General features: G+C 40.0%; 1 protein-coding gene across 2 annotated transcripts in view; it reads left to right on the top strand.

The window, feature by feature from the left end:
• The window catches only part of LOC124281868 (unconventional myosin-XVI-like), a 186,430-nt gene that overhangs the window by 148,305 nt on the left and 17,369 nt on the right, over positions 1 to 20,756 (top strand). The gene's annotated exons all lie outside the window — the stretch shown is intronic.

Raw genomic sequence — 20,756 nt, 5'->3', positions numbered from 1 at the left:
CACCATGGTAGATCTGATATATCTACAGTTGTTTCACCATGGTAGATCTGATATATCTACAGTTGTTTCACCATGGTAGATCTGATATATCAACAGTTGTTTCACCATGGTAGATCTGATATATCTACAGTTGTTACACCATGGTAGATCTGATATATCTACAGTTGTTACACCATGGTAGATCTGATATATCTACAGTTGTTTCACCATGGTACATCTGATATATCTACAGTTGTTACACCATGGTAGATCTGATATATCTACAGTTGTTTCACCATGGTAGATCTGATATATCTACAGTTGTTTCACCATGGTAGATCTGATATATCTACAGTTGTTACACCATGGTAGATCTGATATATCTACAGTTGTTACACCATGGTCTGATATATCTACAGTTGTTACACCATGGTAGATCTGATATATCTACAGTTGTTTCACCATGGTAGATCTGATATATCTACAGTTGTTACACCATGGTAGATCTGATATATCTACAGTTGTTTCACCATGGTACATCTGATATATCTACAGTTGTTTCACCATGGTAGATCTGATATATCTACAGTTGTTTCACCATGGTAGATCTGATATATCTACAGTTGTTACACCATGGTAGATCTGATATATCTACAGTTGTTTCACCATGGTAGATCTGATATATCTACAGTTGTTACACCATGGTAGATCTGATATATCTACAGTTGTTTCACCATGGTAGATCTGATATATCTACAGTTGTTTCACCATGGTAGATCTGATATATCTACAGTTGTTACACCATGGTAGATCTGATATATCTACAGTTGTTACACCATGGTAGATCTGATATATCTACAGTTGTTTCACCATGGTAGATCTGATATATCTACAGTTGTTACACCATGGTAGATCTGATATATCTACAGTTGTTACACCATGGTAGATCTGATATATCTACAGTTGTTACACCATGGTAGATCCATGGTTGTACCATGGTATCTGATATATCTACAGTTGTTACACCATGGTAGATCTGATATATCTACAGTTGTTGCACCATGGTAGTTCTTATACCATGGTAGATCTGATATATCTACAGTTGTTACACCATGGTAGATCTGATATATCTACAGTTGTTACACCATGGTAGATCTGATATATCTACAGTTGTTTCACCATGGTAGATCTGATATATCTACAGTTGTTACACCATGGTAGATCTGATATATCTACAGTTGTTTCACCATGGTAGATCTGATATATCTACAGTTGTTACACCATGGTAGATCTGATATATCTACAGTTGTTACACCATGGTACATCTGATATATCTCTAGTTGTTTCACCATGGTAGATCTGATATATCTACAGTTGTTACACCATGGTAGATCTGATATATCTACAGTTGTTACACCAGGATAGATCTGATATATCTACAGTTGTTACACCATGGTAGATCTGATATATCTACAGTTGTTACACCATGGTAGATCTGATATATCTACAGTTGTTACACCATGGTAGATCTGATATATCTACAGTTGTTACACCATGGTAGATCTGATATATCTACAGTTGTTTCACCATGGTAGATCTGATATATCTACAGTTGTTACACCATGGTAGATCTGATATATCTACAGTTGTTACACCATGGTAGATCTCATATATCTACAGTTGTTACACCATGGTAGTTCCAATAAATCTCCAGTTGTTACACCTTGGTAGATCTGATATATCTCCAGTTGTTACACCATGGTAGATCTGATATATCTACAGTTGTTACACCATGGTAGATCTGATATATCAACAGTTGTTACACCATGGTAGTTCCAATAAATCTCCAGTTGTTTCACCATGGCAGATCTCATATATCAACAGTTGTTACACCATGGTAGTTCCAATAAATCTCCAGTTGTTACACCATGGTAGATCTGATATATCTCCAGTTGTTACACCATGGTACATCTGATATATCTACAGTTGTTTCACCATGGTAGATCTCATATATCAACAGTTGTTACACCATGGTAGTTCCAATAAATCTCCAGTTGTTTCACCATGGCAGATCTCATATATCAACAGTTGTTACACCATGGTAGTTCCAATAAATCTCCAGTTGTTACACCTTGGTAGATCTGATATATCTCCAGTTGTTACACCATGGTAGATCTGATATATCTACAGTTGTTTCACCATGGTAGATCTGATATATCTACAGTTGTTACACCATGGTAGATCTGATAAATCTCCAGTTGTTACACCATGGTAGATCTGATATATCTCCAGTTGTTACACCATGGTACATCTGATATATCTACAGTTGTTTCACCATGGTAGATCTGATATATCTACAGTTGTTTCACCATGGTACATCTGATATATCTACAGTTGTTACACCATGGTAGATCTGATATATCTCCAGTTGTTACACCATGGTACATCTGATATATCTACAGTTGTTTCACCATGGTAGATCTGATATATCTACAGTTGTTACACCATGGTAGATCTGATATATCTACAGTTGTTTCACCATGGTAGATCTGATATATCTCCAGTTGTTACACCATGGTAGATCTGATATATCTCCAGTTGTTACACCATGGTAGATCTGATATATCTCCAGTTGTTACACCATGGTAGATCTGATATATCTCCAGTTGTTACACCATGGTAGATCTGATATATCTACAGTTGTTACACCATGGTAGATCTGATATATCTCCAGTTGTTACACCATGGTAGATCTGATATATCTCCAGTTGTTACACCATGGTAGATCTGATATATCTCCAGTTGTTTCACCATGGTAGATCTGATATATCTACAGTTGTTACACCTTGGTCAATCTGATATATCTGTTGCAGCCATGAAATAGTGGTGCTCCGTAATTAACGTTTTGTGAGGTCAATATCTTTATTCCTTAGTGGAAGATGGAGAAGTAGTAATCATAATCATACAATGTATATGCGTTCTCTAAAACATCTGATAAACTCATATCTTCATATATACATATCGGAATAACATGTGTCTCCATACAGACCTAACTAAACAATGAACTTGTCTAAGACAATCTCACGCAGGTTAGGAAAAATGGCATATACTATTGTTACTATTACAAGTGACATATCACGTGGCATATCATGAATCAGACTATAAAACAGACAATGGAACCTACCCTGTGGGTGACACGGGAGTGTGCTCAAGCACCCAGCAGCCGGCGGCCAACACGTGCAATAATCCTACATAAAATAGGATACACTTATGAGAGTTATTGCCCATGAGACAACACATAAAATAATACCATTATATAGTATGACCAGAAATTTTTGAGAATTTTAGGAATATGTTTAATTGGATTTCTAATATAAACAACCTTGACCAGCTACCAAGAGCTTGGTTTCATTCAAGAGACACAACTCTGTTAATCCTTTTTCATTAGTTTGTGAAGAGTTATCCCCCTTTGTTTACTTAATAGCAGACAACATTTTCAGTGATCCTCAGTATGGATGATTTAGAGAAGAGGATGTTGATTGTAGAGTATTATAACAAGGACATCAGATCAGCTAAAGTGATTTCAAGTAGAACAGGCATCCCTTTGTCCACTGTGTATCGTGTTTTGAAAAATATTGCAAATGGATATGGCATTGAGCACCAGGGAGGCGCAGGTAGGCCTAGAAAATTGACTGTCGGTGACAGGGAGGCTTGGCTTTGTATTCTTGTTTCTAAAAACAAACAAAGGCGTTTAGAAAACTTAAGGCTGGATATGATTGATAGAGGAACTGTGGCTGTATGTAAGGAGACAATTAAAACTGAGCTGCATGCAATGGGTTGGCAGAAAAGTCGAGGAATTCCATCACCGATCATGAAATCTGAACAAAAGGAGTGAAGGTTGAACGGGTGCTTACAGCGTAGAAATTTTAACTGGGACAATGTGATTTTCTCAGATGAAAGTTCTGTGTGGCTGTTTCCTAAAACACTGAAATTCTTGACCAAACAAACTGAAAAACCTTTGTATTAAGCGCCCAAAGTACAGTCCGAAATTTAATGTGTGGGGTGGCATATCTGTGTTAGGGGCAACACCCCTCTGTGTATTTGAAGGGAATATGAACAGTGAGCGGTACACAGATATTCTCGTGGGACATTTACTTCCATCTGCTCACGTGTTCTATGGAAATGTTTGGATTTTCCAGCAGGACAACGACCCAAAACATCGTTCAAAGCATTCACAGGCCTGGTTTCGGACCCAAAATATGACATTATTAGATTGACCAAGCTATAGCCCTGACCTAAATCCAATAGAAAAATTTGGGGGACTTATGAAGGAAAGTGTCAATAAGAAAAATCTGACAAATATTGCTGAAATGAAAGAAGAGGTGATCCGATATTGGGACAGCATGGACTACGACTTTCTAACTTCTTTGATCAGTAGTATGCCCCGCCGCATTGAAGCCTGCATTGCTGCCCGTGGTGACTTGACAAAATACTAACTGTTCACGATGTCTTTGAATCTGGAGATATGTTCTGCTAATGTTCACATTTAATATGTGAGTAATGAGTGAAAAAAAATAAAAATTACAGTCTTAAATTCTCAATAATTTCTAGTTGTACTGTAACAACATATATACATACTTGAAACTACCACTATGGAGTTAAAAACAAGATACGAAATTGATGAAACAGATCAATCTTACATCATATAGAGCATTTGTAAAACAAGAACTACAAGCCAACATAAACATATAGCAAAGCCAACCATACACACATTCATACAGGTAAAATAGCAGGTAAGAGTTCCGCCCATAACCCCGGCTTGAAATGTATTCTATTTATTAGGATTATTTCGAGGGGTTAGGGTTAGGTTTGGGGTTAGATTTTAGGGTTAGGGTTTAGGTTTAGGTACAGGCTGTTTATAAAAAAAAACATAGGCGAATATTCTTAGGCATATAATGATTAAAAATATACGGATGTTACGGGCGGAAATCTTTCCAAATAGCATACTGTGTAAATATTTACATTTGATTTATCTTGAGCATATTTATGCCTATGTTATACAGTTATTTATAGTAGAGTTTAATAAGCTATGTAAATATTACAAATGTATTATTACTAACCTTAGACCAAAACTCAATCTTCTAAACAGTCCTCAGGTAGAGACAGTGTGGTGCAAACTGATTAGTTACATGGCGGTGAGAAGTATGTTTGAAATTAAACCAATCAACTGAGAAGCTGAGCCTGGGCTATTGTTAAAGCAACTGAAGACAATGACATAAAAGTAGATCGACTCAGATACCCTTAAATACACGATGAACCAGCCCTGTGACACAGAACTGATCAGTTAAGGCCAAAACAAGATGCAACTGGACTGACAACTAATTGTAACGTAAATATAATGTATGGAAAAGTAGTCTGTCGGATCACCTGAAATAAGAATAGAATGATTAATTATAAATGTATGTACACAGTATACAATCCCTGGATTTATCCCTGTTACATATCTACAGTTTTTTCACCGTGGTAGATCTAATATATCTACAGTTGTTTCACCATGGTAGATCTGATATATCTACAGTTGTTACACCATGGTAGATGTGATATATCAACAGTTGTTACACCATGGTAGATGTGATATATCAACAGTTGTTACACCAGGATAGATCTGATATATCTACAGTTGTGTCACCATGGTAGATCTGATATATCTACAGTTGTGTCACCATGGTAGATGTGATATATCTATAGATGTTTCACCATGGTAGATCTGATATATCTACAGTTGTTACACCGTGGTACATCTGATATATCTACAGTTGTTTCACCATGGTAGATCTGATATATCTACAGCTGTGTCACCATGGTACATCTAATATATCTACAGTTGTTACACCATGGTACATCTGATATATCTACAGTTGTGTCACCATGGTACATCTAATATATCTACAGTTGTGTCACCATGGTAGATGTGATATATCTACAGATGTTTCACCAGGGTAGATGTGATATATCTACAGTTGTGTCACCATGGTAGATCTCATATATCTACAGTTGTGTCACCATGGTAGATGTGATATATCTACAGTTGTGTCACCATGGTAGATGTGATATATCTACAGTTGTGTCACCATGGTAGATCTGATATATCTACAGTTGTGTCACCATGGTAGATCTGATATATCTACAGTTGTGTCACCATGGTAGATGTGATATATCTACAGTTGTGTCACCATGGTAGATGTGATATATCTACAGATGTTTCACCAGGGTAGAATAACTTGTTTCACTATGATGGTCTTGAGATGGCTATGACAGTGTCACTATGACAGTCTTGAGATGGCTATAACTCACTATGTCATTTGATGATATACTTGCCTTATGAGATGGCTATGCTTGTGTCACTATGACAGTCTTGAGATGGCTATACTTGTGTCATTATGATGGCCTTGAGATGGCTATGCTTGTGTCACTCTGATGGTCATGAGATGGCTATGCTTGTGTCACTATGATGGTCTTGAGATGGCTACACTTGTGTCACTATGATGGCCTTTAGATGGCTATACTTGTGTCATTATGATGGCCTTGAGATGGCTATACTTGTGTCACTATGATGGCCTTGAGATGGCTATACTTGTATCATTATGATGGCCTTGAGATGGCTACACTTGTGTCACTATGACAGTCTTGAGATGGCTATACTTGTGTCATTATGATGGTCATGAGATGGCTATGCTTGTGTCACTATGATGGTCATGAGATGGCTATACTTGTGTCACTATGATGGTCATGAGATGGCTATACTTGTGTCACTATGATGGTCATGAGATGGCTACACTTGTGTCACTATGATGGTCATGAGATGGCTATACTTGTGTCACTATGATGGCCTTGAGATGGCTATACTTGTGTCACTATGATGGTCATGAGATGGCTACACTTGTGTCACTATGATGGTCATGAGATGGCTATACTTGTGTCACTATGATGGCCTTGAGATGGCTACACAGTTGTGTCACTATGATGGTCATGAGATGGCTATACTTGTGTCACTATGATGGCCTTGAGATGGCTACACTTGTGTCACTATGACAGTCTTGAGATGGCTATACTTGTGTCATTATGATGACCTTGAGATGGCTATGCTTGTGTCACTATGATGGTCATGCGATGGCTATACTTGTGTCACTATGATGGTCATGAGATGGCTACACTTGTGTCACTATGATGGTCTTGAGATGGCTATACTTGTGTCACTATGATGGTCATGAGATGGCTATACTTGTGTCACTATGATGGTCATGAGATGGCTATACTTGTGTCACTATGATGGCCTTGAGATGGCTATACTTGTGTCACTATGATGGTCATGAGATGGCTATACTTGTGTCACTATGATGGTCATGAGATGGCTACACTTGTGTCACTATGATGGTCATGAGATGGCTATACTTGTGTCACTATGATGGTCATGAGATGGCTACACTTGTGTCACTATGATGGTCATGAGATGGCTATACTTGTGTCACTATGATGGCCTTGAGATGGCTATACTTGTGTCACTATGATGGTCATGAGATGGCTACACTTGTGTCACTATGATGGTCATGAGATGGCTATACTTGTGTCACTATGATGGCCTTGAGATGGCTACACTTGTGTCACTATGACAGTCTTGAGATGGCTATACTTGTGTCATTATGATGACCTTGAGATGGCTATGCTTGTGTCACTATGATGGTCATGAGATGGCTATACTTGTGTCACTATGATGGCCTTGAGATGGCTACACTTGTGTCACTATGATGGTCATGAGATGGCTATACTTGTGTCACTATGATGGTCATGAGATGGCTATACTTGTGTCACTATGATGGCCTTGAGATGGCTATACTTGTGTCACTATGATGGTCATGAGATGGCTACACTTGTGTCACTATGATGGTCATGAGATGGCTATACTTGTGTCACTATGATGGTCATGAGATGGCTATACTTGTGTCACTATGATGGTCATGAGATGGCTACACTTGTGTCACTATGATGGTCATGAGATGGCTATACTTGTGTCACTATGATGGTCTTGAGATGGCTATACTTGTGTCACTATGATGGTCATGAGATGGCTACACTTGTGTCACTATGATGGTCATGAGATGGCTATACTTGTGTCAGTATGATGGCCTTGAGATGGCTACACTTGTGTCACTATGACAGTCTTGAGATGGCTATACTTGTGTCATTATGATGACCTTGAGATGGCTATGCTTGTGTCACTATGATGGTCATGTGATGGCTACACTTGTGTCACTATGATGGCCTTGAGATGGCTACACTTGTGTCACTATGATGGTCATGAGATGGCTATACTTGTGTCATTATGATGGTCATGAGATGGCTATGCTTGTGTCACTATGATGGCCTTGAGATGGCTATACTTGTGTCACTATGATGGTCATGAGATGGCTACACTTGTGTCACTATGATGGTCATGAGATGGCTACACTTGTGTCACTATGATGGCCTTGAGATGGCTATACTTGTGTCACTATGACAGTCTTGAGATGGCTACACTTGTGTCACTATGATGGTCATGAGATGGCTACACTTGTGTCACTATGATGGCCTTGAGATGGCTATACTTGTGTCACTATGATGGCCTTGAGATGGCTATACTTGTGTCACTATGATGGTCATGAGATGGCTATGCTTGTGTCATTATGATGGCCTTCAGATGGCTACACTTGTGTCACTATGACAGTCTTGAGATGGCTATACTTGTGTCATTATGATGGTCATGAGATGGCTATACTTGTGTCACTATGATGGTCATGAGATGGCTATGCTTGTGTCATTATGATGGCCTTCAGATGGCTACACTTGTGTCACTATGACAGTCTTGAGATGGCTATACTTGTGTCATTATGATGGCCTTGAGATGGCTACACTTGTGTCACTATGATGGCCTTGAGATGGCCATACTTGTGTCATTATGATGGTCTTGAGATGGCTACACTTGTGTCACTATGATGGACTTGAGATGGCTACACTTTTTCACTATGATGGTCATGAGATGGATATGCTTGTGTCACTATGATGGTCATGAGATGGCTATACTTGTGTCACTATGATGGCCTTGAGATGGCTACACCTGTGTCACTATGACAGTCTTGAGATGGCTATACTTGTGTCATTATGATGGCCTTGAGATGGCTATGATTGTGTCACTATGATGGCCTTGAGATGGCTATACTTGTGTCACTATGATGACCTTGAGATGGCTATACTTGTGTCACTATGATGGTCATGAGATGGCTATACTTGTGTCACTATGATGGCCTTGAGATGGCTACACTTTTTCACTATGACAGTCATGAGATGGTTATGCTTGTGTCACTTAATGATGGCCTTGAGATGGCTACACTTGTGTCACTATGATGGTCATGAGATGGCTATACTTGTGTCACTATGATGGTCATGAGATGGCTATACTTGTGTCACTATGATGGCCTTGAGATGGCTACACCTGTGTCACTATGACAGTCTTGAGATGGCTATACTTGTGTCATTATGATGGCCTTGAGATGGCTATGATTGTGTCACTATGATGGCCTTGAGATGGCTATACTTGTGTCACTATGATGGTCATGAGATGGCTATACTTGTGTCACTATGATGGTCATGAGATGGCTACACTTGTGTCACTATGATGGCCTTGAGATAGCTGTACTTGTGTCACTATGATGGCCTTGAGATGGCTACACTTGTGTCACTATGATAGCCATGAGATGGCTATACTTGTGTCACTATGATGGTCATGAGATGGCTATACTTGTGTCACTATAATGGTCATGAGATGACTATGCTTGTGTCACTATGATGGCCTTGAGATGGCTACACTTGTGTCACTATGATGGTCTTGAGATGGCTCTACTTGTGTCACTATGATGGTCATGAGATGGCTATACTTGTGTCACTATGATGACCTTGAGATGGCTATACTTGTGTCACTATGATGGTCATGAGATGGTTATGCTTGTGTCACTATGATGGCCTTGAGATGGCTACACTTTTTCACTATGACAGTCATGAGATGGTTATGCTTGTGTCACTATGATGGCCTTGAGATGGCTACACTTGTGTCACTATGATTGCCTTGATATGGCTATGCTTGTGTCACTATGATGGTCATGAGATGGCTACACTTGTGTCACTATGATGACCTTGAGATGGCTATACTTGTGTCACTATGATGGCCTTGAGATGGCTACACTTGTGTCACTATGATGGCCTTGAGATGGCTACACTTGTGTCACTATGATGACCTTGAGATGGCTATACTTGTGTCACTATGATGGCCTTGAGATGGCTACACTTGTGTCACTATGATGGCCTTGAGATGGCTACACTTGTGTCACTATGATGACCTTGAGATGGCTATACTTGTGTCACTATGATGGCCTTGAGATGGCTACACTTGTGTCACTATGATGGCCTTGATATGGCTATGCTTGTGTCACTATGATGGCCTTGAGATGGCTACACTTGTGTCACTATGATGACCTTGAGATGGCTATACTTGTGTCACTATGATGGTCATGAGATGGCTATACTTGTGTCACTATGATGGCCTTGAGATGGCTACACTTTTTCACTATGACAGTCATGAGATGGTTATGCTTGTGTCACTTAATGATGGCCTTGAGATGGCTACACTTGTGTCACTATGATGGTCATGAGATGGCTATACTTGTGTCACTATGATGGTCATGAGATGGCTATACTTGTGTCACTATGATGGCCTTGAGATGGCTACACTTGTGTCACTATGATGGCCTTGAGATGGCTATGCTTGTGTCACCATGATGACCTTGAGATCGCTACACTCGTTTCACTGTGATGGTCGTGAGATGACTGCCATTATTTTGCTATGTTCTGAGCTGGTTACAGTGATAACTGTGCATTCTAGCCAGGCCTCCTTGATTTTCATATATTTCTGACTGTTTCTTCATGGACACATAAAGGTAGAGACAAGTGATGAGGTGGTCCCCTGAGCTCCCTCCAGAAGATGTTTTGAACCATGTTGTCTTTGTTCTGACATATAGCAAAGAAAATGTCAAAGCAATCAATTTCAAAAGAATTTCTTTTGAAAGTCTTCTTGTGACTGCCACATTTGTTTGTCAATGCCCTCAAACCCAATGTAACTATCTTCTGTTATACTTTTGATTGTTTGTAACGGCTCTAAGTGTTACAGTTGTGATTCTTGTGGATGAAATTTACAGTGAGACAGTGCCTCTGAGTGGATGAGATTTACAGTGAGACAGTGCCTCTGTGTGGATGAGATTTACAGTGAGACAGTGCCTCTGTGTGGATGAGATTTACAGTGAGACAGTGCCTCTGTGTGGATGAGATTTACAGTGAGACAGTGCCTCTGTGTGGATGATATTTACAATGAGACAGAGCCTCTGTGTGGATGAGATTTACAGTGAGACAGAGCCTCTGTGTGGATGAGATTTACAGTGAGACAGAGCCTCTGTGTGAATGAGATTTACAGTGAGACAGAGCCACTGTGCAAACAAGTTCTAGTAGCTACAGTGTCTGTGTGTTCCTGCATGTAGTAGTGAAACTTTGTTCTTCAAAATATATTGATTTTCACTTGCTCCTTTGGGCTCAGCCCTTATAACTTGGAGGGTCTACAGGGGGAGGGCATGTGCAGGAATTACGTTTGTGTCCAACAATATGAACGAAAATGAATTTTGATGCTGTAATTAGAGTAATAGTGTCTGAAACTATTATGTGTTTCAAGGGAAAATATCTTCTAACACTCTGTTATTTTTATTTTGCTCTATAAATGTAAAATAATGATAATTACTATGGTTGTGCATGAGAATCACTTTGGTGTACTGTCGGATACTGTTTAGGTATGGAACAATCTAACCTGTCACTGTCTTGGTTTTACACGATCTCATCATTTGGAGATGTTATTGGAAGCAATATCATTGTGGTTTCTGTGAATAATGTAAACAGAAGTTGTTAGTTTCGTAGGGACACACATTTAATACAAATGATCTATAAATTTATAGATATAAATTACTGAATGATAAATTTAAGTAAATATAGAAAAGAAGACTAGCCAAATTCCACATATACAAGGACCATGTTACCGTATTACAAGATAGTGTAACAACACGAGTAAGTTGGTTTAGCTCGGCTCTTGTTGTTCTTTTTCTGATGACTGATCAGGATGAACCAATATATGAAGACTCAGGTGAACCACATATACCATCATACTGAAGGCTGGTGGTCTTCCCTGTGAAGAACATATGCCATTATACTGAAGGCTGGTGGTCATTCCTGTGAACCACATATACCATTATACTGAAGGCTGGGGGTCCTTCCTGTGGACCACATATACCATTATACTGAAGGCTGGTGGTCCTTCCTGTGGACCACATATACCATTATACTGAAGGCTGGGGGTCCTTCCTGTGAACCACATATACCATTATACTGAAGGCTGGTGGTCCTTCCTGTGAACCACATACACATGTATACCATTATACTGAAGGCTGGTGGTCCTTCCTGTGGACCACATATACCATTATACTGAAGGCTGGTGGTCCTTCCTGTGGACCACATATACCATTATACTGAAGGCTGGGGGTCCTTCCTGTGAACCACATATACCATTATACTGAAGGCTGGTGGTCCTTCCTGTGGACCACATATACCATTATACTGAAGGCTGGTGGTCCTTCCTGTGAACCACATATACCATTATACTAAAGGCTGGGGGTCCTTCCTGTGAACCACATATACCATTATACTAAAGGCTGGGGGTCCTTCCTGTGAACCACATATACCATTATACTGAAGACTGGGGGTCCTTCCTGTGGACCACATATACCATTATACTGAAGACTGGGGGTCCTTCCTGTGGACCACATATACCATTATACTGAAGGCTGGGGGTCCTTCCTGTGAACCACATATACCATTATACTGAAGGCTGGTGGTCCTTCCTGTGGACCACATATACCATTATACTGAAGGCTGGGGGTCCTTCCTGTGAACCACATATACCATTATACTGAAGGCTGGTGGTCCTTCCTGTGAACCACATACACATGTATACCATTATACTGAAGGCTGGTGGTCCTTCCTGTGGACCACATATACCATTATACTGAAGGCTGGTGGTCCTTCCTGTGGACCACATATACCATTATACTGAAGGCTGGGGGTCCTTCCTGTGAACCACATATACCATTATACTGAAGGCTGGTGGTCCTTCCTGTGGACCACATATACCATTATACTGAAGGCTGGGGGTCCTTCCTGTGAACCACATATACCATTATACTGAAGGCTGGTGGTCCTTCCTGTGAACCACATACACATGTATACCATTATACTGAAGGCTGGTGGTCCTTCCTGTGGACCACATATACCATTATACTGAAGGCTGGTGGTCCTTCCTGTGGACCACATATACCATTATACTGAAGGCTGGGGGTCCTTCCTGTGAACCACATATACCATTATACTGAAGGCTGGTGGTCCTTCCTGTGGACCACATATACCATTATACTGAAGGCTGGTGGTCCTTCCTGTGAACCACATATACCATTATACTAAAGGCTGGGGGTCCTTCCTGTGAACCACATATACCATTATACTAAAGGCTGGGGTCCTTCCTGTGAACCACATATACCATTATACTTGAAGACTGGGGGTCCTTCCTGTGGACCACATATACCATTATACTGAAGACTGGGGGTCCTTCCTGTGGACCACATATACCATTATACTGAAGGCTGGGGGTCCTTCCTGTGGACCACATATACCATTATACTGAAGGCTGGGGGTCCTTCCTGTGAACTACATATACCATTATACTGAAGGCTGGGGGTCCTTCCTGTGGACCACATATACCATTATACTGAAGGCTGGTGGTCCTTCCTGTGAACCACATATACCATTATACTGAAGGCTGGTGGTCCTCCCTATGAACCACATATACCATTATACTGAAGGCTGGTGGTCCTTCCTGTGAACCACATATACCATTATACTGAAGGCTGGTGGTCCTTCCTGTGAACCACATATACCATTATACTGAAGGCTGGTGGTCCTTCCTGTGAACCACATATACCATTATACTGAAGGCTGGTGGTCCTTCCTGTGAAGAACATATACCATTATACTGAAGGCTGGTGGTCCTCCTGTGAACCACATATACCATTATACTGAAGGCTGGTGGTCCTTCCTGTGAACCACATATACCATTATACTGAAGGCTGGTGGTCCTTCCTGTGAACCACATATACCATTATACTGAAGGCTGGTGGTCCTTCCTGTGAACCACATATACCATTATACTGAAGGCTGGGGGTCCTTCCTATGAACAACATATACCATTATACTGAAGGCTGGTGGTCCTTCCTGTGAACCACATATACCATTATACTGAAGGCTGGTGGTCCTCCTATGAACCACATATACCATTATACTGAAGGCTGGGGGTCCTTCCTGTGAACCACATATACCATTATACTGGTTCTAAGGCCTCAGCTTATTCATGAGATTGGTTAACTGATGTCACCATGTCTCCAACATAGGTTCATCAGACGGCTTATATCATAGATACTATTTTTGTACAGACGGCTAATACTGTTATGTACAGATGGCTAATACTGTAGTGTACAGATGGCTAATACTGTTGTGTACAGACGGCTAATACTGTTGTGTACAGATGGCTAATACTGTTGTGTACAGATGGCTAATACTGTTGTGTACAGATGGCTAATACTGTTGTGTACAGATGGCTAATACTGTTGTGTACAGATGGCTAATACTGTTGTGTACAGATGGCTAATACTGTTGTGTACAGATGGCTAATACTGTTGTTGTGTACAGATGGCTAATACTGTTGTGTACAGATGGCTAATACTGTAGTGTACAGATGGCTAATACTGTTGTGTACAGATGGCTAATACTGTTGTGTACAGATGGCTAATACTGTTGTGTACAGATGGCTAATACTGTTGTGTACAGCTGGCTAATACTGTTGTGTACAGATGGCTAATACTGTTGTGTACAGATGGCTAATACTGTTGTGTACAGACGGCTAATACTGTTGTGTACAGATGGCTAAAACTGTTGTGTACAGATGGCTAATACTGTTGTGTACAGATGGCTAATACTGTTGTGTACAGACGGCTAATACTGTAGTGTACAGATGACTAATACTGTTGTGTACAGATGGCTAATACTGTTGTGTACAGATGGCTAATACTGTTGTGTACAGATGGCTAATACTGTTGTGTACAGCTGGCTAATACTGTTGTGTACAGATGGCTTATACTGTTGTGTACAGATGGCTAATACTGTTGTGTACAGACGGCTAATACTGTTGTGTACAGATGGCTTATACTGTTGTGTACAGACGGCTAATACTGTTGTGTACAGACGGCTAATACTGTTGTGTACAGATGGCTAATACTGTTGTGTACAGACGGCTCATACTGATGTATACAGATGGTTGATACTGTTGGGTACTGATGGCGGTGTAGCTGTGTAGAGAGAATATGTCCTAGCATTACTTCTGTCACATCTATATATAGGGGGAATATGTCCTAGCATTACTTCTGTCACATCTATATGTAGGGGGAATATGTCCTAGCAGTACTTCTGTCACATCTATATATAGGGGGAATATGTCCTAGCTGTACTTCTGTCACATCTATATATGTAGGGGAATATGTCCTAGCTGTACTTCTGTCACATCTATATATGTAGGGGAATATGTCCTAGCTGTACTTCTGTCACATCTATATATGTAGGGGAATATGTCCTAGCATTACTTCTGTCACATCTATATATAGAGGGAATATGTCCTAGCTGTACTTCTGTCACATCTATATATGTAGGGGAATATGTCCTAGCTGTACTTCTGTCACATCTATATATAGGGGGAATATGTCCTAGCTGTACTTCTGTCACATCTATATATAGGGGGAATATGTCCTAGCAGTACTTCTGTCACATCTATATATAGGGGAATATGTCCTAGCATTACTTCTGTCACATCTATATATAGGGGAATATGTCCTAGCTGTACTTCTGTCACATCTATATGTAGGGGAATATGTCCTAGCATTACTTCTGTCACATCTATATGTAGGGAATATGTCCTAGCATTACTTCTGTCACATCTATGTGTAGGGGAATATGTCCTAGCTGTACTTCTGTCACATCTATATGTAGGGGAATATGTCCTAGCATTACTTCTGTCACATCTATATATGTAGGGGAATATGTCCTAGCATTACTTCTGTCACATCTATATATAGGGGAATATGTCCTAGCTGTACTTCTGTCACATCTATATGTAGGGGAATATGTCCTAGCTGTACTTCTGTCACATCTATATGTAGGGGAATATGTCCTAGCTGTACTTCTGTCACATCTATATATAGGGGAATATGTCCTAGCATTACTTCTGTCACATCTATATATAGTAGGGAATATGTCCTAGCTGTACTTCTGTCACATCTATATAGGGGAATATGTCCTAGCATTACTTCTGTCACATCTATATGTAGGGGAATATGTCCTAGCTGTACTTCTGTCACATCTATATATAGGGGAATATGTCCTAGCTAGTACTTCTGTCACATCTATATATAGGGGAATATGTCCTAGCAGTTACTTCTGTCACATATATATATGTAGGGGAATATGTCCTAGCTGTACTTCTGTCACATCTATATGTAGGGGAATATGTCCTAGCATTACTTCTGTCACATCTGTCACATGTAGGGGAATATGTCCTAGCTGTACTTCTGTCACATCTATATATGGGGAATATGTCCTAGCTGTGCTTCTGTCACATCTATATATGGGGAATATGTCCTAGCATTACTTCTGTCACATCTATATGTAGGGAATATGTCCTAGCATTACTTCTGTCACATCTATATGTATGTCCCAGGAATATGTCCTAGCTGTACTTCTGTCACATCTATATGTAGGGAATATGTCCTAGCAGTACTTCTGTCACATCTATATATAGGGGAATATGTCCTAGCATTACTTCTGTCACATCTATATGTAGGGGTCATATGTCCTAGCAGTACTTCTGTCACATCTATATGTAGGGGAATATGTCCTAGCATTACTTCTGTCACATCTATATGTAGGGGAATATGTCCTAGCAGTACTTCTGTCACATCTATATGTAGGGAATATGTCCTAGCAGTACTTCTGTCACATCTATATATGGGGGAATATGTCCTAGCTGTACTTCTGTCACATCTATATGTAGGGGAATATGTCCTAGCATTACTTCTGTCACATCTATATGTAGGGGGAATATGTCCTAGCTGTACTTCTGTCACATCTATATGTAGGGGGAATATGTCCTAGCTGTACTTCTGTCACATCTATATGTAGGGGAATATGTCCTAGCAGTACTTCTGTCACATCTATATGTAGGGGAATATGTCCTAGCATTACTTCTGTCACATCTATATGTAGGGGATATGTCCTAGCATTACTTCTGTCACATCTATATATAGGGGAATATGTCCTAGCAGTACTTCTGTCACATCTATATGTAGGGGAATATGTCCTAGCATTACTTCTGTCACATCTATATGTAGGGGAATATGTCCTAGCTGTACTTCTGTCACATCTATATATAGGGGGAATATGTCCTAGCATTACTTCTGTCACATCTATATGTAGGGGAATATGTCCTAGCAGTACTTCTGTCACATCTATATGTAGGGGGAATATGTCCTAGCAGTACTTCTGTCACATCTATATGTAGGGGTCCTAATATGTCCTAGCTGTGGGAATTCTGTCATCTATATATAGGGGGAATATGTCCTAGCTGTACTTCTGTCACATCTATATATGGGGAATATGTCCTAGCATTACTTCTGTCATCTCTATATATAGGGGAATATGTCCTAGCTGTACTTCTGTCACATCTATATGTAGGGGAATATGTCCTAGCAGTACTTCTGTCACATCTATATGTAGGGGAATATGTCCTAGCAGTACTTCTGTCACATCTATATATAGGGGAATATGTCCTAGCAGTACTTCTGTCACATCTATATGTAGGGGAATATGTCCTAGCAGTACTTCTGTCACATCTATATGTAGGGGAATATGTCCTAGCATTACTTCTGTCACATCTATATATGTAGGGGAATATGTCCTAGCAGCTGCTTCTGTCACATCTATATGTAGGGGAATATGTCCTAGCATTACTTCTGTCACATCTATATATAGGGGAATATGTCCTAGCATTGCTTCTGTCACATCTATATGTAGGGGAATATGTCCTAGCTGTACTTCTGTCACATCTATATATAGGGGAATATGTCCTAGCAGTTACTTCTGTCACATCTATATATAGGGGGAATATGTCCTAGCAGTACTTCTGTCACATCTATATATAGGGGGAATATGTCCTAGCAGTACTTCTGTCACATCTATATGTAGGGGAATATGTCCTAGCTGTACTTCTGTCACATCTATATGTAGGGGGAATATGTCCTAGCAGTACTTCTGTCACATCTATATGTAGGGGAATATGTCCTAGCTGTACTTCTGTCACATCTATATATAGGGGGAATATGTCCTAGCATTACTTCTGTCACATCTATATATAGGGGAATATGTCCTAGCTAGTACTTCTGTCACATCTATATGTATGTCCTAGTAGGAATATGTCCTAGCAATTACTTCTGTCACATCTATATGTAGGGGGAATATGTCCTAGCAGTACTTCTGTCACATCTATATGTAGGGGAATATGTCCTAGCAGTACTTCTGTCAGCATTACTTCTGTCACATCTATATGTAGGGGAATATGTCCTAGCATTACTTCTGTCACATCTATATGTAGGGGAATATGTCCTAGCAGTACTTCTGTCACATCTATATGTAGGGGGAATATGTCCTAGCAGTACTTCTGTCACATCTATATGTAGGGGGAATATGTCCTAGCAGTACTTCTGTCACATCTATATGTAGGGGAATATGTCCTAGCAGTACTTCTGTCACATCTATATATAGGGGAATATGTCCTAGCAGTACTTCTGTCACATCTATATGTAGGGGGAATATGTCCTAGCTGTACTTCTGTCACATCTATATATAGGGGAATATGTCCTAGCATTACTTCTGTCACATCTATATGTAGGGGAATATGTCCTAGCAGTACTTCTGTCACATCTATATATAGGGGAATATGTCCTAGCAGTACTTCTGTCACATCTATATGTAGGGGAATATGTCCTAGCATTACTTCTGTCACATCTATATGTAGGGGAATATGTCCTAGCATTACTTCTGTCACATCTATATGTAGGAATATGTCCTAGCATTACTTCTGTCACATCTATATGTAGGGGAATATGTCCTAGCATTACTTCTGTCACATCTATATGTAGGGGAATATGTCCTAGCATTGCTTCTGTCACATCTATATGTAGGGGAATATGTCCTAGCTGTACTTCTGTCACATCTATATATAGGGGAATATGTCCTAGCATTACTTCTGTCACATCTATATATGGGGGAATATGTCCTAGCAGTACTTCTGTCACATCTATATATAGGGGAATATGTCCTAGCTGTACTTCTGTCATCTATATGTATAGGGGAATATGTCCTAGCATTACTTCTGTCACATCTATATGTAGGGGAATATGTCCTAGCAGTACTTCTGTCACATCTATATGTAGGGAGATATGTCCTAGCTGTACTTCTGTCACATCTATATGTAGGGGGAATATGTCCTAGCAGTACTTCTGTCACATCTATATGTAGGGGAATATGTCCTAGCTGTACTTCTGTCACATCTATATGTAGGGGAATATGTCCTAGCAGTACTTCTGTCACATCTATATGTAGGGGGAATATGTCCTAGCAGTACTTCTGTCACATCTATATGTAGGGGAATATGTCCTAGCACTTCTGTCACATCTATATGTAGGGAATATGTCCTAGCAGTACTTCTGTCACATCTATATGTAGGGGAATATGTCCTAGCAGTACTTCTGTCACATCTATATGTAGGGAATATGTCCTAGCAGTACTTCTGTCACATCTATATATAGGGGAATATGTCCTAGCAGTACTTCTGTCACATCTATATGTGGGGGAATATGTCCTAGCAGTACTTCTGTCACATCTATATATAGGGGAATATGTCCTAGCAGTACTTCTGTCACATCTATATGTACTTCTGAATATGTCCTAGCTGTACTTCTGTCACATCTATATGTAGGAATATGTCCTAGCATTACTTCTGTCACATCTATATATAGGGGAATATGTCCTAGCTGTGCTTCTGTCACATCTATATATAGGGGAATATGTCCTAGCAGTGCTTCTGTCACATCTATATGTAGGGGAATATGTCCTAGCAGTACTTCTGTCACATCTATATGTAGGGGAATATGTCCTAGCAGTACTTCTGTCACATCTATATGTAGGGGAATATGTCCTAGCTGTACTTCTGTCACATCTATATGTAGGGGAATATGTCCTAGCATTACTTCTGTCACATCTATATGTAGGGGAATATGTCCTAGCAGTACTTCTGTCACATCTATATGTAGGGGAATATGTCCTAGCAGTACTTCTGTCACATCTATATGTAGGGGAATATGTCCTAGCAGTACTTCTGTCACATCTATATGTAGGGGGAATATGTCCTAGCAGTACTTCTGTCACATCTATATGTAGGGGGA

This window comes from Haliotis rubra, unplaced genomic scaffold (assembly GCF_003918875.1).
Source record: "Haliotis rubra isolate DU_JTF1 unplaced genomic scaffold, ASM391887v1 Scf1082, whole genome shotgun sequence".
In the NCBI taxonomy this organism is placed as follows: domain Eukaryota; kingdom Metazoa; phylum Mollusca; class Gastropoda; order Lepetellida; family Haliotidae; genus Haliotis; species Haliotis rubra.
Note: the sequence above shows the minus strand (reverse complement) of the source record. Positions and strands in the feature narration are given on the sequence as shown.